At 38.2% G+C, this 19412-nt stretch overlaps 1 long non-coding RNA gene across 1 annotated transcript in view; it reads right to left on the bottom strand.

Annotated features, from left to right (window-relative positions):
- Positions 1–19412, bottom strand: part of LOC125135022 (uncharacterized) — a 214037-nt gene that overhangs the window by 108604 nt on the left and 86021 nt on the right. Inside the window, exons 2-3 of the long non-coding RNA XR_007136885.1 lie at positions 18349–18439; positions 15875–15915 (exon numbers count right to left, since the gene is read on the bottom strand). This is a non-coding gene — a long non-coding RNA (uncharacterized LOC125135022). The remainder of the gene's footprint in view (positions 1–15874; positions 15916–18348; positions 18440–19412) is intronic.

Below are 19412 nucleotides of genomic sequence, written 5' to 3'. Positions count from 1 at the left end.
AACTGTCTGGATGACACTTAGCTAGGTGGTTTTGTTAAGGATATGAATATGGTATCAAGTGATATTGTGAAAGAGAGTTGCCATAAAAAAAGAAACATAAGAAAAGCATTCCAAGGGTGGTTAAAATTTTGGTCAGATAACAAAAGTACATTCATATGAAAATTAGGTGCTTCTCACTCTCCACTTGTGAAGCCCTGGTATCCACTCAGGGAGGCTAACCTAATGAACTACATTCTTGATCATAAATGCCCTCAGGTTCCCGTTAGGCTCAATGAATGGAAAGCCCCATCTGGAGACCAAAGGGAGAGAGGGGAGTAAAGTCAGGGTATTTGTTCTCTCCCTGAGGTCACCTTGTGCTGGCTGTCTCCCTTCATCAAAGGTCACTAGTCCCCCAAAGGTGACTTTTTGTAATGACTCGCTCCTTCAAAGTCTGGTAATTGCCTCTTTCTCTCATCTCCTACAGCTCATGTTTAAGAATAGCTCTGAGGCTGTTAGTTCTCACTACCTGCACAGAACTTAACAGGTCCCCAACTCTCCACCCTGTCCACACATGTGTAATTAGTCCCTTTATAACTAAGCCTCCTTGAATTACCCTAGTTTTGTTATACCGTCTGTTTCCTGTTGGGAGCTGGTCTAGTGCACTGATCCACCACCATCGCTCATGACTTCCAGTTACTTAGGTCCTGTTCCTGAGTCCAATGAGCACTGCTCTGTGATTCTAATATCACTATGTTTACATGTCTCAGGTCATTTCTATACCTCCATCCCTATCCCTACTAACAATTAAATAGTTCCAGGATAAAGCATTTCTATTAACATTGCCAAAACTCACTGCCTTTACCCTTTCAATTCCTTACCTATCTGTTTCATGGTGCCCACCCACATATTTCTCCTTTTCCCAAGCAAATAAGACTCCATGGAATCAAGGTGACTGGTAGCATATAAACAGAGGTTTTCATGATGCATTCCAGGCCAACCTGAGTGCAAGAAACTCATGTTCTATCCTTTTCTAACAATTGAGCCCACAGTTCATTTTGCTATGAAACAAAGGGTCATTTTTCTTAGGTTAATATACCATCTACCAACATTAACATCCATCCACCACTTATGTCAAAAAAAGAATGAATTAAGTGTATATTTTAGCGGCTTTCTGCCTAATCAGAAGTATTTAACATTATACCATTTTTTAAAATAAATATGATAGTACATAGCTACTAAAATATCCCCAGCAACTTTTCATTTCTAAAATTCATTAATTCTAAGTTATATTTCATCTGCAGTATCATCCACTAACATGGGTCTCTCAGAAAGCCTTAGGCCTCGATCTCTGAAGAGCGTTATTGTAAAATATGGATACCCAGATAATTTGCATGATTAATGAAAATATGTTTTAGAATATTAAACATTTAAGATGTTAGCATTTAGTAGGCTTTCTGACAGAAGTTAAAAGACTATTAGAATGACTGATGAATTGCTACAGTACATTAGCCCTCAGAACAGGGAATGTGCTAGAGGACATTTATGTAACTTCTTAGCATTCTTGTTTTTTTTTTTTCCCCTTTCTCACCACCCCCACAACTAAGCTGTCTTTTCGTGACCTTGGTTCAGTTGTAAATGACCAACCATAGAACTTCGCAAATTTTTGAGGACTTAAAAAATTACATGGAAAGCCATTGGCAGGAAGGAAGAAAGCAATTGTATGAGTCAGAGCTTTGCACATAATATTTGGCACATAGTAGGAGATGAATATAAATATTTTAAAGAAATGAGACATCTGTTTTCATGGTTCAGAGGGTCTTACCTCAACACAGTGGGAAAAAAAAGGAAATATAACATTCCTCCCTGGTTAGTGACAAGGTCACTGACAGTTTAGCTGTTCATAACTAGGGAATGTATTCAGATTTTTTCTTTCCACTTATTAGGAACTGTGTTTCAAATGAAACTCCATATGACGACATCTTTCTAGAGACTTTCATCTTTGATTTCTGCAGAGCTTATCAGTACCTATTTGGTCATTTATTTCCTCCTCTTGTTATACTTAGAGATGAAATATACCAGAAAGGACTGTCAAGGAGGTGTTTATATCCCTTCTGGGTAAAAAGTAAAATGCCATTGGAAAGGTAGGACCACAAGAACTACCAAAATAAATCCTAAAAGTAGGAGCAGTAAGCTGCTTAATGGCCTTGCTTTGGGGGAGACAATTAACATTACTTTAATTTATGTGAGGTATTACCATGAAGTTATGAGCTCCCTCTCTGAGCTCTACTTGCCAAAGCCTTCTTCTTTAGATGGCATTTCTCTTAAAGTCTTATTTAGTTTATAGATCTCCAGCATTCACTTATTTTAAAGCACCCTCATTCCGGTGTCAGTGAACATAGAGAAAAGCACACTGTTATACATCACCTAGAATCCCACCACACAGTCACTAATGCAAAAGTGAACAGGGCAAATGTATCAGAAGATTTAATGCCCCCAAAGACAGAAGTTCTTAATCCATGGAAACTCACAAATGTTACCTTTTTTGGGAACAGAATCTTTGCAAATGTGATTAAGGATCTGAAGATAGGGAGTTTACCATGGATTATATGGGTGGTCTCTAAATGCAATCACAAGTGTCCTTATAAGAGAGAAGAAAGAGCAGATCTGACACAGAAGGAAGAGAAGGCAATGTGATGACAGAACACAGATTTGAAGATGCTGGCTTTGACAACTGAAATGATGTATTCATTAAGATAAGGAATGCTAGCAGCTACAAGAAACGGGAAGAGTCAAGGAATGGATTTACCTCTAGTCCCTCAAAGGAAGTGTGACTGTGCAGACATGTTTTTTTGGCCCAGTGATACTGGTCCTGAACCTCTGATTTCCAGAACTCGAAGAATAAATTTCTGTTATTTTAAGCCACAGGGTTTGTGTTAGAGCCACAGGAAACTAATAGAGTAAATAAACCATGCTCGGCCTTAAACAAAAGGATAGTGACCCCTATTCATGTTCATCTAGTATACCATGGGAACAAGTATATTATTAGCAGAAAGTTTAATACAAAAGTACATCAACATACATATGCTTTGAAAACTATGTATATTATTCTTCTTTACTTGGACATATGTGAATATGTTCAAGCAAACCATTTTTTTTAAACAGGACAAAAATCTCCTTCAATAAATAATAAGTTCCTGAATATGACAGTTAAGTATATGCTATTTTTTACCCTTAAGATGCTTAAAAATTTCACTTAATAAGAGTATGCTTTCTTTCATCCACACTTAGAACATAGCTATTATGTATTAAAGAGCATAATGCAAGTTTAAAATGTTCAAACATATTCTTAAGAGTAAGAAAGAATACTCTTATTAAGTGACATTTTTAAACATCTTAAGGGAACCCTTCTGAACTGTTGGTAGGAATGTGAGCTGGTACAACCACTACAGAGAACAGAATGGAGGTACCTTAGAAAACTATACATAGAACTACCGTATGACCCAGCAATCCCACTCTTGGGCATATATCTAGACAAAAATTTCCTTGAAAAAGATGCATGTACCCACATGATCAATGCAGCACTATTCACAATAGCCAAGACATGAAAACAATCTAAATGTCTGTCAACAGTTGATTGGATTAGGAAGATGTGGTATATATGCACAATGGAATACTACTCAGCCATAAAAAGAACAAAATAATGCCATTTGCAGCAACGTGGATGGAACTAGAAACTCTCATACTGAGTGAAGAAAGTCAGAAAGAGAAAGACAAATACCAGATGATATCACTTATATCTGGAATATAATATATGGCACAAGTGAACCTTTCCACAGAAAAGAAATCATGGACTTGGAGAATAGACTTGTGGTTGCAAGACGGAAGGGGAGGGAATGGGGTGGATGGGGTGCTTGTGGTTAATAGATGCAGACTATTGCCTTTGGAATGGATTAACAATGAGATCCTGCTGTGTTGCACTGGGAACTCTGTCTAGTCACTTATGATGGAGCATGATTATATGAGAAAATAGGATGTGTACATGTATGTGTAACTGGGTCACCATGCTATACAGTGGAAAATTGACAGAACACTGTAAACCAGCTATAATGGAAAAAAAATCATAATAAAATAAAATAAAATGTTCTTGCAAAACAAAAACATCTTGATTTTGGTTTTATTAAAACCAGAAGCTTCTTTTAAGACTTGGAAATATTTATTTTGCTGAAAGGAAAATGATATTTTTATCACAACATTTATTTCTTCATTCCTTCATTAAGTATTTATTGAATGTATTAAAGGTGTATGGAAACTCTACTCAGCTCTGGGAATAGCAAGATGAATGACAAGAGCACCTATTCTCAAAGAGTTAAGAGTTCAGGGTGCTCCTCTGGCAAATCTATAAATAAATAAATCCTTATGAAATATGATATGCTAGAATAGCGATATAGGCAAGCAGTATGAATCAGGATTTAAAATTAAATCATTCATTTCAGAATCAAGGGTTCTATGAGCTTGAGAAGAGTCAACCTGTGCCTAGGTATAGGCAGTAGAAAAATAATTTAACATATTACATTGGAAAAGTTTTGTAGTCCTTATTTTGCTGCCAAATACTTGGGTCATTCATCATCAAAATCATATTCAAGGTTATAGGAGACAAGATTCTACCTTTTCAGATTCTAGATAACAGAATTAGTAAATTATAGTAGTTTTTTCATGATTTCAAAAACAACTACTTGTACAACAAACGTTGCTTAATTAAAACCTACCCAACTGAAACGCCCATTTATCTGAAACAAATGTTTGTGTTATAGACATCAACCAACTCTTCACATGAGTAGCTAACTATAAACAACAGAATGATGCTCAATGAATATCAATTAAAACAAATTGCTCCCAATAAACTTTGTCCTAAAAAAAACACATCCTGCATTGGGCACACACTCATGTGTGCAGGGGTGCACACGCATGCGCACACACACACATACAAACACACACACATCTTTGCTATTGTAACTTGTCATCTTTAAAAGGTCAATTAGCATTGATTGCATCTTAAAGATTGTATCTTCATTTTATCATTGAGCCCAGTTTTAGTCTCTGATAAGACATGAGTTTCAGGTAGGACCAATTACAAAACTGGAGATGCCCAGAGTGCTTAGAATAATAGCCCAGTGCAAAATGAAAATACCAGGCCCTTTGTTTGAAATTATTAAGAATTTTAAGACAGCAATAACAGAGCACTAACCTGGATGTGGGGCTTTTGTGAGAGCGGAGCCCTGTGTAACAACACAATGTTACATGCCCATAAAGCCAACCCTGATTTTCGGTATTCCTTATCAATAGTCCTCATTTACATTCTCCCAAGGACCATACTATAGATTGCAAAAAGGAAAATAACCTAACTAAAAGTCATATTATGATCATATATTCTTTGCACAGGCCTATATTAACTATGAAAGCATTGTTGGGCACCCATTAAAATTCTATTATGATCAAAGTTTTTTGTGCTTACTCAATTTTGCTTTTCTCTGCTCTAGTCAGCCTTACTCACATAATCTATGAGGCAGAGAAAATGCTATCTGTTCATCAAACTGTGTCTATTAGCCTTCTGGGCGTATTATAAGCCCTCTTGCATTTGGTTCAGTCCATGTGACTAGTTCTGGGCAAAGTCAGAGCCAATACGATCTTCTTTGAGGTGCATGACCTCTGTTCACTAGTTTTTCCTTACTCTTTCCTGTGCTTCCCCCACCTCTTTATGTACCTGGAAGCAAGGAACTCTGAATTCTGGAACTCTGAACTGTGGATACCACAGCAAAAAAAAAAAAAAATCTAAATCCCTGAGTCATATTTGGAGAGAGCCACTCAGAAATGCTGCTTGACCCATGTTATGAGTGCCACATAATTTTTTTTAAGGGTCAAACCTAGAGCATATGGAAGTTCACAAACTAGGGGTCAAATTGGAGCTGCAGCTGCAGGTCTACACCACAGCCACAGCCACACCTGATCTAAGTCATGTCTGAGATCTACACTGCATTCATGGCCATGCCAGGTCCTTAACCCACTGAGCGAGGCCAGGGATCAAACCCACATCCTCGTGGATACTAGTTTGGTTCTTAACTTGCTGAGCCATGATGGGGACTCCAGAGCAGTATCAAGCTCATTGAATGTTTCTGTGTTATTTGCATTATCTTCTGAGATAGTTTAGATTCTCATAATAGCATACATTTATAATTTTCAAAGTACTCTTTCCTATGTATTTTTAGAGGATTCTGGAACATTTTAAAGACTTCAGAATCCATAACAATGAATTATCAGGGATAGAATGACCACTAGTAACAATGACCCTTTGCCATGCATCTCTGCAAATCTCACAAATTATCATGTGTCTGCTTGTAGGATTTTCAGACCTCAAAAATTCGAATTACTCAAGGAGATGTTTGATAGAAACCCTAGAATCTGGCTGAGTCTGAGAATCTGGGAACATTGTTTGTAGGAAACTCAGAGCCTGGTATTGTTGGTAGGGACAAGGGGAGATAGCCAGAGTGCTTAGAAAAATGGCAAGTGTTCTTTTTCCCTTTGGCGGCTGAATGTCAGCATTTATGGGAAAAAGTCGATCAAGTACTTACTGGATTTGCTTAATCAAGCATAATTGTCACCATATGACTGGCAGTTATTGGAAACTCCTGTGTAAGACAGTGCCAGAACCAGTATGCAAAGATCTACCTATATTTTAGATAGTAAAAGAAAAAATGTTTTCCTCACTACAGGAAATCAACATTCAATTTAAGAACATGGATTTTTTAAATATGAGAGATTTGGGATCACATTTGTTTTCAGCACTTATTTGCTTCAATTCCTAAGCATCATATTCCAGTGTAAAAAGAGATGTTAATTACTTCATTGCACATTTGTAGCTAAAATGTATTTAAATAAGGCACTTAGCTTGATTTCTGCAACATTTTACCTCTGTCAAGTTCACTATTTGTATATGTGATAATAATAATAATGATAATAATAATAATAATAATACTTTAAAAATAAAGAATGAAGAAGTTACTTCCATAGGGAGGTCTCAAATTTTTACCATAAAGAAACCCCTTAGCACCAAGACCTCACCTCTGAGGGTTGGTCGCTGAGAAAGGGCCGGGGGACGCCTGGGTGGGGGCTGGGCACTGAGACCTCACCTCCAAGGGTTGGTCACGGAGAAAGGGCCGGGGACGCCTGGGTGGGGGCTGGGCACCGAGACCTAGGCTCCAGAGGTTAGTCCCTGGGCTGGGGGGGGCGGGGCGGAGCAGAAACTGCTTGGGAGGTCTAGAAACCATTTGAAGGGGCAGAGACTGCCTGGGAGACTAGAAAACAAAGCTGTCACAGAGGAAGGGAGCAATACCCTAGGGGCGGGGAAGTGGAAAGCCGCATCAGAGGGAACCTGGGAAAAGAGCCTGGTCTGCGCCCATGCTGGGGAGGGGAGAGAAGAAGGGGTGGGTCCCCATAGAATACCCCCCACGCCACAGCAAGCTTACAGGCCCGCTAGCTAGCTGAAGGCTGTGCTTCCCAGTGCATCCCCTCCCCCCACCCCCACCACTCTCTACGCTCTCGCCGAAACTGGGGCTGCCTGCCATCCAGGAGGGCTGGCCTCAACAATTGCCTGAAGCCTACCACCACAGGGGCTGTCCCTGCACAGGCCTGCTTGCCCTTTGGAGGGGCTACACTTCCGCAGAGAAGCACCAAACACCACCAGCCCCCGAGAAAAGGCCTGCAGCCCAGAAAAGCTAGAACAAGCCTAGCCAGGCAGTGAATAGATCTGCCTAATTCCCGGACAGTTTTTCTGAGTCAGGCTGCCCCGGAGAGGAGCCTCTTCGGTTTCCAACGGCCCTGCTACCCGCCCAAGCCCCCAGGGGGTGCCCTAGTGGATCAGCTGCATAGGACTGCCAGCTCCAGGCAGGACCCCTTACAGCCCAGAAAAGCTGCAACAAGCCTGGCCGAGCCGGGAAAAGATCTCAGACAGTCTTTCTGAGTCGGGCTGCCCTGGGGAGGAGCCTCTTGGGTTTCCAGTGGCCCTGCTACCCGCCCAAGCCCCTAGGGAGTGCCCCACTCCCGCGGAATAGCTGCTCAGCACCACCAGCCCCCTAGAAGAGCCCCTGAAGCCCAGAAAAGCTGCAACAAGCTTGGCCAGACTGTGAAAAGATCTGCCTACCTTCTCAGGCCATCCTTCTGAGTTGGGCTGCCCTAGGGAAGAGCCTCTTAGGTTCTCAGTGACCCAGATAGCTTCTCCAGCCCCCAGGGGACGCTGCACTCCTGAGGAACAGCTGCCCAACACCACCAACCCCCTGCAAGAACCCCACAGCCTAAAAACACCAGAGCAAGCTCTGCATGACCAAGTGAAATCTGCTACCATCGTGGTGTGGACCTCCCAGTCCTGTCTGCCCTCAGGAAGTCCTCCTTTGCTTCAGAGAAACCCTGTTAGCCCCATCAACACTCCAGAAAAGCCACACTGCCTCAAAAAAGATTGACCAACAACACCAGCCCTCAGGAAATATTCCACGGCAGTGACAAGGCAAACACTGCCTGATCACGGAGAGTACAATTCCCTCAGGAGAAAGAAAACAACAAGCAAGATGAAGAAGCTGAGAAACCACCCGCAGTCAAACCAACAGGAGAACTCACCTAAAACAGTCAACAATGAAACAGATCTCTGCAGTCTGACAGACCTGGAGTTCAAAAGAGAAATAGTGAAAATACTGAAGGAATTAAGAGAAGATATGAACGGTAATGCAGATACCCTCAGAAAGGAACTAGAAAATATAAGGAGGAGCCAAGAAAAACTAGAACATTCATTTGCAGAGATGCAAACTGAACTAAGGGCAGTAAAAACCAGAATGAATAATGCAGAAGAACAAATCAGTGATATGGAAGATAGAATAATGGAAATCACTCAATCTGGTCCACAGACAGAAAACTGAATCAAAAAACTGGAAAGCAATATAAGAGACCTATGGGATAATATAAAGCGGGCCAATCTACGCATAATAGGAATTCCAGAAGGAGTAGAAAAAGATAAGGGGATGGAAAATATATTTGAAGAAATTATCGCTGGAAACTTCCCAAATCTAAAGGATACTGGGTTCAAGATACAAGAAGCACAGAGGTCCCCAAACAAACTGAACCCAAATAGACCCACACCAAGACACATCATAATAAAAATGATGTTTTGTTTGTTTGTACGTTTCTCTTCTTAATTTTAATATAGTAATGAAGTGTTGGAACTTACAGGACCATCAGGCTAAAACACACAATTATGGGAAGGGGTTAGCATACTTAAAAAACAGGGCAACCACAAGCCAAAACCAAATATTGCATTTACAAAAAGTGAAAAAAAATACACTTAAAGCAGATAATAACAGGAGACCATCCAACCAAAAAAAAAAAGAAAAGAAAAGAAAGGAAGAATGGAGAACCATAGAATCAACTGGAACACGAGGTTCAAATGGCAATAATCAGCTATCAATTATCACCTTAAATGTCAATGGACTGAATGCCCCAATCAAAAGACACAGAGTGGCTGAGTGGATAAAAAGGCAAAAACCTTCAATATGCTGCCTACAAGAAACTCACCTTAGGATAAAAGATACATATAGATTGAAAGTGAAAGGGTGGGGAAAAATATTTCACGCCAATAGACATGACAGAAAAGCAGGAGTCACAACGCTCATATCAGACAAAATAGACTTTAAAACAAAAGACATAAAGAAAGACAAAGAAGGACACTACTTAATGATTAAGGGATCCATCCAAGGAGAGGATGTTACTATCGTCAACATATATGTCCCAAATACAGGAGCACCCAGATACATACAACAAATATTAACAGACATAAAGGGAGATATTGATGAGAATACAATCATAGTAGGAGACCTTAATACCCCCCTCACATCAATGGACAGATCCTCTAGACAGAAAACCAATAAAGCAACAGAGATCCTAAAGGAAACAATAGAAAAGTTAGGCTTAATTGATATCTTCAGGACACTACATCCAAAAAAAGCAGAATACACATTCTTCTCAAATGCTCATGGAACAGTCTCAAGAATCGACCACATATTGGGACACAAAGCTAATCTCAGTAAACTTAGGAGCATAGAAATTATCTCAAGTATCTTCTCTGACCACAATGCCATGAAATTAGAAACCAACCATGGGAAAAGGAAAGAGAAAAAACCTACTGCATGGAGACTAAACAACATGCTACTAAAAAACCAATGGGTCAATGAGGAAATCAAGAAGGAAATTAAAAACTACCTTGAAACAAATGATAATGAAGACACAACCGCTCAAAATCTATGGGATGCTGCGAAAGCAGTGCTCAGAGGGAAATTTATAGCAATACAGGCCTTTCTCCAAAAAGAAGAAAGATCCCAAATGGACAACTTAACCCTCCACCTAAATGAATTAGAAAAAGAAGAACAAAAAAGTCCTAAAGTCAGCAGAAGGAAGGAAATTATAAAGATCAAAGAAGAAATCCATAAAATTGAGACTCAAAAAACAATAGAGAAAATTAATAAAACCAAGAGCTGGTTCTTTGAAAAGGTAAACAAAATTGACAAACCCCTGGCCAGACTCACTAAAAAGAGGAGAGAAAGAACCCAAATAACCAAAATTATAAATGAAAAAGGAGAAATCACAATGGATACTGCAGAAATACAAAAAAACATAAGAGAATACTATGAACAACTATATGGCAACAAGTTTGACAATCTGGAAGAAATGGACAATTTTCTAGAATCTTACAGCCTGCCAAAACTGAATCAAGTAGAAAGAGACCAACTCAACAGACTGATCACTAGAAATGAAATTGAAGAGGTCATAAAATCACTCCCTACAAATAAAAGTCCAGGACCAGATGGCTTCACAGGTGAATTCTATCAAACATATAAAGAGGAATTGGTGCCCATCCTCCTGAAACTCTTTCAAAAGGTTGAAGAAGAAGGAATACTCCCAAAGACATTCTATGATGCCACCATCACCCTCATTCCAAAACCAGACAGAGATACCACCAAAAAAGAAAACTATCACCCAATATCATTGATGAATATAGATGCAAAAATTCTCAACAAAATCTTAGCCAACTGAATCCAACAACATATCAAAAAAATTATACACCATGACCAGGTTGGGTTCATCCCAGGTTCACAAGGATGGTTCAACATACGCAAATCAATCAGCATCATACACCACATTAACAAAAAAAAAAGTCAAAAATCACATGATCATCTCAGTAGACGCAGAAAAAGCATTTGACAAAGTCCAACATCCATTCATGATCAAGACCCTCGCCAAAGTGGGTATAGAGGGAACATGCCTGAATATAATCAAAGCCATTTATGAGAAACCCACAGCAAATATAATCCTCAATGGGGAAAAACTGAAAGCCTTCTCACTCCAATCTGGAACAAGACAGGGATGCCCACTCTCACCACTGCTCTTCAACATACTTTTGGAAGTCCTAGCCACAGCAATTAGACAAACCAAAGAAATAAAAGGCATCCATATAGGAAGAGAAGAGATCAAACTGTCACTGTATGCAGATGACATGATACTATACATAGAAAACCCTAAGGACTCAACCCCAAAACTCCTTGAACTGATTCATAAATTCAGCAAAGTAGCAGGATATAAGATTAACATTCAGAAGTCAGTTGCATTTCTGTATACCAGCAATGAACTATTAGAAAAGGAATACAAAAATACGATTCCTTTTAAAATTGCACCTCACAAAATCAAATACCTCGGAATACACCTGACCAAGGAGGTAAAGGACCTATATGCCGAGAACTATAAAACTTTCATCAAAGAAATCAAAGAAGATGGAAAGAAATGGAAAGATATTCCATGTTCCTGGATTGGGAAAATCAATATTGTAAAAATGGCCAGACTACCCAAAGCAATCTACAGATTCAATGCAATCCCTATCAAATTACCCAGGACATTTTTCACAGAACTAGAACAAACAATCCAAACATTTATATGGAACAACAAAAGACCCAGAATCGCCAAAGCAATCCTGAGAAACAAAAACCAAGCAGGAGGCATCACTCTACCAGACTTCAAGAAATACTACAAAGCCACAGTCATCAAAACAGTGTGGTACTGGTATCAAAACAGACAGACAGACCAATGGAACAGAATAGAGAATCCGGAAATAAACCCTGACACCTATGGTCAATTAATCTTTGACAAGGGAGGCAAGAACATAAAATGGGAAAAAGAAAGTCTATTCAGCAAGCATTGCTGGGAAACCTGGACAGCTGCATGCAAAGCAATGAAACTAGAACACACCCTCACACCATGCACCAAAATAAACTCCAAATGGCTGAAAGACTTAAAGATACGACAGGACACCATCAAACTCCTAGAAGAAAACATAGGCAAAACACTCTCTGACATCAACATCATGAATATTTTCTCAGGTCCGTCTCCCAAAGCAATAGAAATTAGAGCAAAAATAAACCCATGGGACCTCATCAAACTGAAAAGCTTTTGCACAGCAAAGGAAACCAAAAAGAAACCAAAAGACAACTTTTAGAATGGGAGAAAATAGTTTCAAATGATGCCACGGACAAGGGCTTAATCTCTAGAATATATAAACAACTTATACAACCCAACAGCAAAAAAGCCAATCAATCAATGGAAAAATGGGCAAAAGACCTGAATAGACATTTCTCCAAAGAAGATAAACAGATGGCCAACAAACACATGAAAAAATGCTCAACATCGCTGGTTATAAGAGAAATGCAAATCAAAACTACCATGAGATACCACCTCACACCAGTCAGAACGGCCATCATTAATAAATCCACAAATAACAAGTGCTGGAGGGGCTGTGGAGAAAAGGGAACCCTCCTGCACTGTTGGTGGGAATGTAAACGGGTACAGCCACTATGGAGAACAGTTTGGAGATACCTTAGAAATCTATACATAGAACTTCCATATGACCCCGCAATCCCACTCTTGGGCATCTATCCGGACAAAACTCTCCTTAAAAGAGACACGTGCACCCGCATGTTCATTGCAGCACTATTCACAATAGCCAAGACATGGAAACAACCCAAATGTCCATCGACAGAAGATTGGATTCGGAAGAGGTGGTATATATACACAATGGAATACTACTCAGCCATAAAAAAGAATGACATAATGCCATTTGCAGCAACATGGATGGAACTAGAGAATCTCATACTGAGTGAAATGAGCCAGAAAGACAAAGACAAATACCATATGATATCACTTATAACTGGAATCTAATATCCAGCACAAATGAACATCTCCTCAGAAAAGAAAATCATGGACTTGGAGAAGAGACTTGTGGCTGCCTGATGGGAGGGGGAGGGAGTGGGAGGGATCCGGAGCTTGGGCTTATCAGACACAACTTAGAATAGATTTACAAGGAGAGCCTGCTGAATAGCATTGAGAACTTTGTCTAGATACTCATGTTGCAACAGAAGAAAGGCTGGGGGAAAAATGTAATTGTAATGTATACATGTAAGGATAACCTGACCCCCTTGCTGTACAGTGGGAAAATAAAAAAACAAACAAACAAACAAACAAAAAACCCTTAACACCGTTCCTGCCCGCTCTAAAACTTAAAGAAATTTTTTTCCCATTTTCAAGACACTTACAGTGTCAAGCATTCATAATTGCCCATTTCCCCCCACAGCCAGACATATATTCCAAACAGTGTTTCCATTGTCCAAACACTCAAAATTTGTAGGAAATAATAATTCATTAAATATTTATGAAATAATGGCCTATCATATTCATACTAAGGGAGTTCAATGGGAGAAATTACTTCCTAATCCTGAATTTTAAAAAGGACTCTAGAGACCCTAATTTATACAGATTTTCATAGATTATCTCTTTTATACTGCCTTTATAAATGTTCTATTTACCATGCTTCTAGAGGTCTATGACAACAAAAGCCCTGAAATTCTTCCAAACCGAGGCTAATTATATATAATTATATATAAATTTATATAAGGATTATAAGTCCATTTCTGAGATGTGAATCTGGTAGCGCATACATTTCTATTAATTAAATTCTACTATCTTTTTTCAATAATTGAAAAGCTGCCCATATTTTAATAAGTACTGTAATGTTGATAAAGAAAAAATTCAGTTATCCAACAAATGTATTATTTTAGATGAATTAGAGGCATTTTAAATCTTCAAATATCCTAACACCAGCCTAATATCCCAGCCTAAACTCTATGATAGTATCTAAAAGACCTAAATATATCTTTTGATATAAAGAGAAAAGAATAACAAAAATTTAGAGTAGTTAAATTTTTATGAAAGAAAAATACCTATTTCTTCATTAAAGTTGTTTCATGAATTAGGAAGCTTAATAAGTAGACTTATATTTGTTTCCTTTATTGTGAGCTTGCAGTGGGAAATGTGTCTATTGCCCTACCTATAGGATTCCAGCAAATATTAATTGAGTACTTTCTGGACATGTAAAATTATTAGATAGCTGGAATACAGAATCATAAGACACATGGTTTTTGTTCTCAATAAACTTTCAGTCTAGCTGGGGAGGCAGGACAAATACCAAAGACTGTAATACCGGCACATTTCTATAACAAAAGATGCATCATAGTGCCAAACCAACAGAACAAAGTAACAGCTATAGAGTTCAGAGAAGGAAGACATCCCTAAAGCCTCAAAAATTAGGATACTTACTTTCTAAACTGAGACATTCTGGTTCTCAATTTACAGTTTAAGAAGGGAAGAGAGAAACCACACAGAAATACACTAGATATCTTTATGTTTCCCACATCCACTGCCTTAAAATATAAATTGAGAATTAGAATATCTCAGTTTATAATAAATATATCATATACTAGGTAAGCTATTTGTGAAGTAGCAAATACTTAGCTGTATACAATATGATTTACGGGAGGCACAGTCAATTAAAAATTAAATAACCACTAATTACACAAGAGTGGATTTCGGTTCACAATAGAAGACCAAATAATTCATTTCTACATTTTCTTTTCATTGAGTTTTTTGAAAAATTGTTTACATTTCAGTGATTAAAAGGAAATCTTCAGCCTGCACAATTTTTTTCCATAAGCTTAAAAAAAAATATGTAGTGTAACTTAGTGATTAATTGTGAGGCTCTATTAGATGGTAGGTGTTAGGACTATTTAGGAGCTCCAAACATGCTCCTAGTCCTTCAGGGATATATCATCTGGCTAAGAAGTCAGGACTTCTACGTAATACAATAATACGAAGTACAGAGCAGGCCAAATGAGTCTATCGGACATAGGGTTCCTGGTAGTTACAATATTCCCCAAGCCAAGAGGTGTTAATCCCATTTTAACTCTGACTCTACGATATGGAAAATATACTGATATATCTTTCTCTGATTTCAATTTCTCCAAATTTCCATTATCTACAACAACATAAGACAGGTAGGGGCAAAATCCTGAGAGAAAAGAGTTTCTAAACACGAGTCATTTGAGTATCAAATAACTATTTTCAAAATATAGTATATGAAGGACATTAATGGCCAAGAGGAGGGACTCCTATTTTCATAGAATCATAGATGCCAGAGATGGGCAGGACCTAGAGAGGGTCTGCTGCAGTATCATCATATTGTAGAAGAGATCCAAAGTCTAGAGAGGTGAAAAGATCTATCAATGGTGACACCTATTCACAAATAAATAGAGTTCAGATTTGCACTATGATTTTCTGAAATTAAGCCCAGGCCTCCTTCCTTCATACCATGCTGTTTCACCATACATGAAACATAGGACACTGGGAAAAGTTGTATATTTAACATAATATAGCTGATTGAAGTTATAGTTCATCAAGTAAAAACAATTTATCCCATACTTACAAATCCTCTGAAATCTGTGTTTCTGAAATAACATATGGCCCCTAAGTAGGAACAAAATAGAATCATTAGTCTAGATCTTAAGTAACAGCAAAATAAAAAATATCATCAATTTAATGTCTGCCTTTTAGAATCCTTATCAGAATGCTATCCCAAAATAAAAGAATTTATGAGCCAAAAGAGGCTTCACAAATTTTCCCATGACTTCATGTGAAATATAAGACCTATGCTAGCCAATTTAGAGAAAAAAATCATCCCTCCTATAAGGTGTTTTGAACACCATCAGATCCTGTGAAACAACATTTTGATTGGCAAAGTGAAAATGAATCACAATTATTGGCAAAGATTGTGCTACAATTTTACTCAAACAAAGAACAATTGGTTGAAAAGAGGTGAAACATCTAGAAGATTCTTTCTACACACTGCATTTTGATTAGGCTCTTGAATCCCTGCATTTAAGACCCATACCTTCCCCAGGACTCATCATGGCCCGATGATAATTACAAAGGTATGGTAATCGAGGGCCTTAAATCAAGCTTGCATAGTAGATCTGCTGTCACTGCAAGAAGCATTTCATTGCAAGCTGGCAGGGAAGGAGGTGCTTGCCTTTCAACTGGCAGAACAGGCTTCTTTGGCTGGCACAGCAACTTGCTCTGCCTTAAATCTTCCTGAGCTACGCCCTGTTAGAGTAATTTGGCTAATTGAAAATGTCTGTCTTTGGAGAAACCTTTCATAATATTGGTGTCATTTGCAGGTTGCTAAAGAAGATCTCTAGAGCTGCAGTGCTGCCTGGCTGCCTACAAAGAGCCCAGTGATTAAGGTCCCATGCAAAGAGTCCACTTAGACAAGAGGCTCTCCAATGATGTGCCAGTCATTGTCTCTTGCCAAAAGGCATATGTGAGCAAAGTGTCTTGAGTGAATAAGTGAATATGTAGCCTCCCAGGATGGCAGACAATGTTGAGCAGGGATTCCCAGGCCACTCTGGACAGTTCCAGTTATCTCAAGAATGAGTGTGGAATTGGAATACCCCCAAAGGAAAATTTGTCAGTCATCTTTAATTTTAAAAAATAAAGTTATGTTATAGGCCACTTGGGAGGAATAAGCAGGAAGAGGGTGAAAAAAAATCAAAGCAGAAATTCTTTCACAATTCAGGCAGAAACCACAGCTGAGACACCATGTGTTAAAAGTTGTATGGAAAGCAGTTTGTAATAAAATGACAATAAATATGATATTTTTTTTTAGTATTCTTATTCCCTAGGCATTTCATCTCCTTTAAATCACAGAGCCAATTTTCCTTAACCTTTAAAGCATTAATCTGCTAATAGAAAATGTGTGAGTTTTCAATTCTTGCCCTGAAATGAGAGGTTAAATTTCATACTGATTATGTCTACCCAAATAAATTATACCAAAATATGTCAGTGGATTTGACAAAACAAGCTGAGAACATTGGTGGGAAAAAGGAATCAGTCTCTGAGGAGGCAAAACATTTTTGTTTTGTTCTTCCTGTTCTAGCCCAGCTCAGCCTTAATTGGTCTCTAGCTCCCCCTTTTCCTATGTCTCTGAGTCCCTCACCTAAACCTGGTTTCATTATGCTCTGTTGGTCTCACCAATCCTCCTGTATCCAATGACTCACTCTTGCTTCCCCCTCTTTTCCCCTGAACAATATCAGCTGGTTTTAAGCCTGCACTTCTCCACGTGGCTTATTGCTTCAAAGTCTCATCAACCACAAAACCAGTAGTTATAAACACAAATATTTCAGGCAGAACAATCAATCTAGGAGCTCCCAAAACAGACCTTAATCTTTGGGATCTGATATCATAACAGATGTGCCTCTCCTTAGAGCTCATTTCTAAGAGATCTAAAATCTGCCTTGGTAAGTGCTCTCTATTACATGTTCTGGGATGAGTTCATTTGTTTAAAAGTATCCCCAGCTCAGCAGAGCTATTTTCCAAAGTTTATTTGTAAAACAGCTCTTTGGAATTCTGAATGTCTTTTCTAATGTAAGCTATCTTACACAGATTGGTTTAAGTTCCAGGTCAATTCTGAATTATCTATCTATCCCACAACCTATATGAAGAATAGTACTACACTAAAAGATATTGGAAGCCCATCTGATTAGAATTGCAAGGGAGCATGGAGATGACATAATCTAACTCTTATTTTATGGATGAGAAAACTGAAGCTAACATTTCCATCCTCACATAGTATGCAAGAGACAGAAATGGAACTCTTTACTATGGGATGACTTTAGCTCATTTAATCCACATACAGTCTTTAAAGACTAGCATTACCCATGTAAGGAAAGTAAAGCTGAGACAGCCAAGTAATTTGACCAAGTCAATAACTAGTACCAAGAAATTGGAGAGGCTGGGGTTTAACCTCAGTTTTCTCAGACTTCATGCATATTCCAGACCACTGCCCCTCTAAATCCACAATCATACAGTTTCATTGAGAATCTGTTTAGAGGCATCATTTACCTATTTAGGATCACACTTCTTTCCCATTTCTCATAGGTGAATGGTCACCCTTCTCACACCTAAATCCAAGCCACTGGTGATGGGCCGATATCTAGGATAGAAGGCAGATGAGAAATTTGTGAATAACGAATAAAATAAACTGAATCTTATATGAAAGCAATTTTCTTGAATCCACATTCTATTCCAGCTACTGACCTATATTATTTCTCTTTCCCTTCATAGCCCTGTTTCTTCAAAGTTGTCTAAACTTGTTTTCTTTTTTCTATCTCCAAATTATGGCACAGCTTATTACAGTTAGGATTTTGCCTTATCACTCCACTGCAATTTCTCTAACAAAGATTACAGTAACTTCTTCTAAATCATTCAAATCAGTATTTTTCAATCCATTTTCTGAACTACCTTCACTACTCTCATCCTGAAACTCTTTCCCCTTTGGATTTAGAGAAGTCCCATTTATCTCTGAACCATTCCTTAGCTTCCTCATTCATAAGCTCTTCATCCACTCTCTGGTCTTAAATGCTTAGGATTTTTATAATCTTGCTCTTGATCCTCTTCTCTCTAAAAACCACTGGTTTCAACTTTGCCTTAACATTGAAAGCTATCTATAAGGAAATTTAAAAATACTAATAGAAAACAACTCTGAATGACAGAGCATTCTGAATGACCTATATAAATACACTACTTCATAAAAACATTTAGAACACTAGCAAAAATGGTCAAAATAAACTTTTTCAGAACTCTTGAATTTAATAATTTTTTTCCAAAAATATGAAACTTCATTCAAAAACAAACAAACCATATGAAATTTGTTAAAACTTTGTGGCATTTCAATTTGTCCTATTTCTATTCCACTTATCCTCCAATCTCTGTGGTAACCTTCAAACCAAAAGTTACACTGTACAACTCAGAGGGTATAGTCCATGTTTTATAAAAACTAAAAATGGAATATAACCTTTAAAAAATTGTGAATTGCTATGTTGTACACCTGAAACTCATATATTGTACATCAACTATACCTTCAATTTAAAAGAAAAGGAAAAAGTTACAAAACTATACTACAAAAA

Source organism: Phacochoerus africanus, chromosome 1, assembly GCF_016906955.1.
Source record: "Phacochoerus africanus isolate WHEZ1 chromosome 1, ROS_Pafr_v1, whole genome shotgun sequence".
In the NCBI taxonomy this organism is placed as follows: domain Eukaryota; kingdom Metazoa; phylum Chordata; class Mammalia; order Artiodactyla; family Suidae; genus Phacochoerus; species Phacochoerus africanus.
This window is presented reverse-complemented; position numbering and strand designations above follow the sequence as displayed.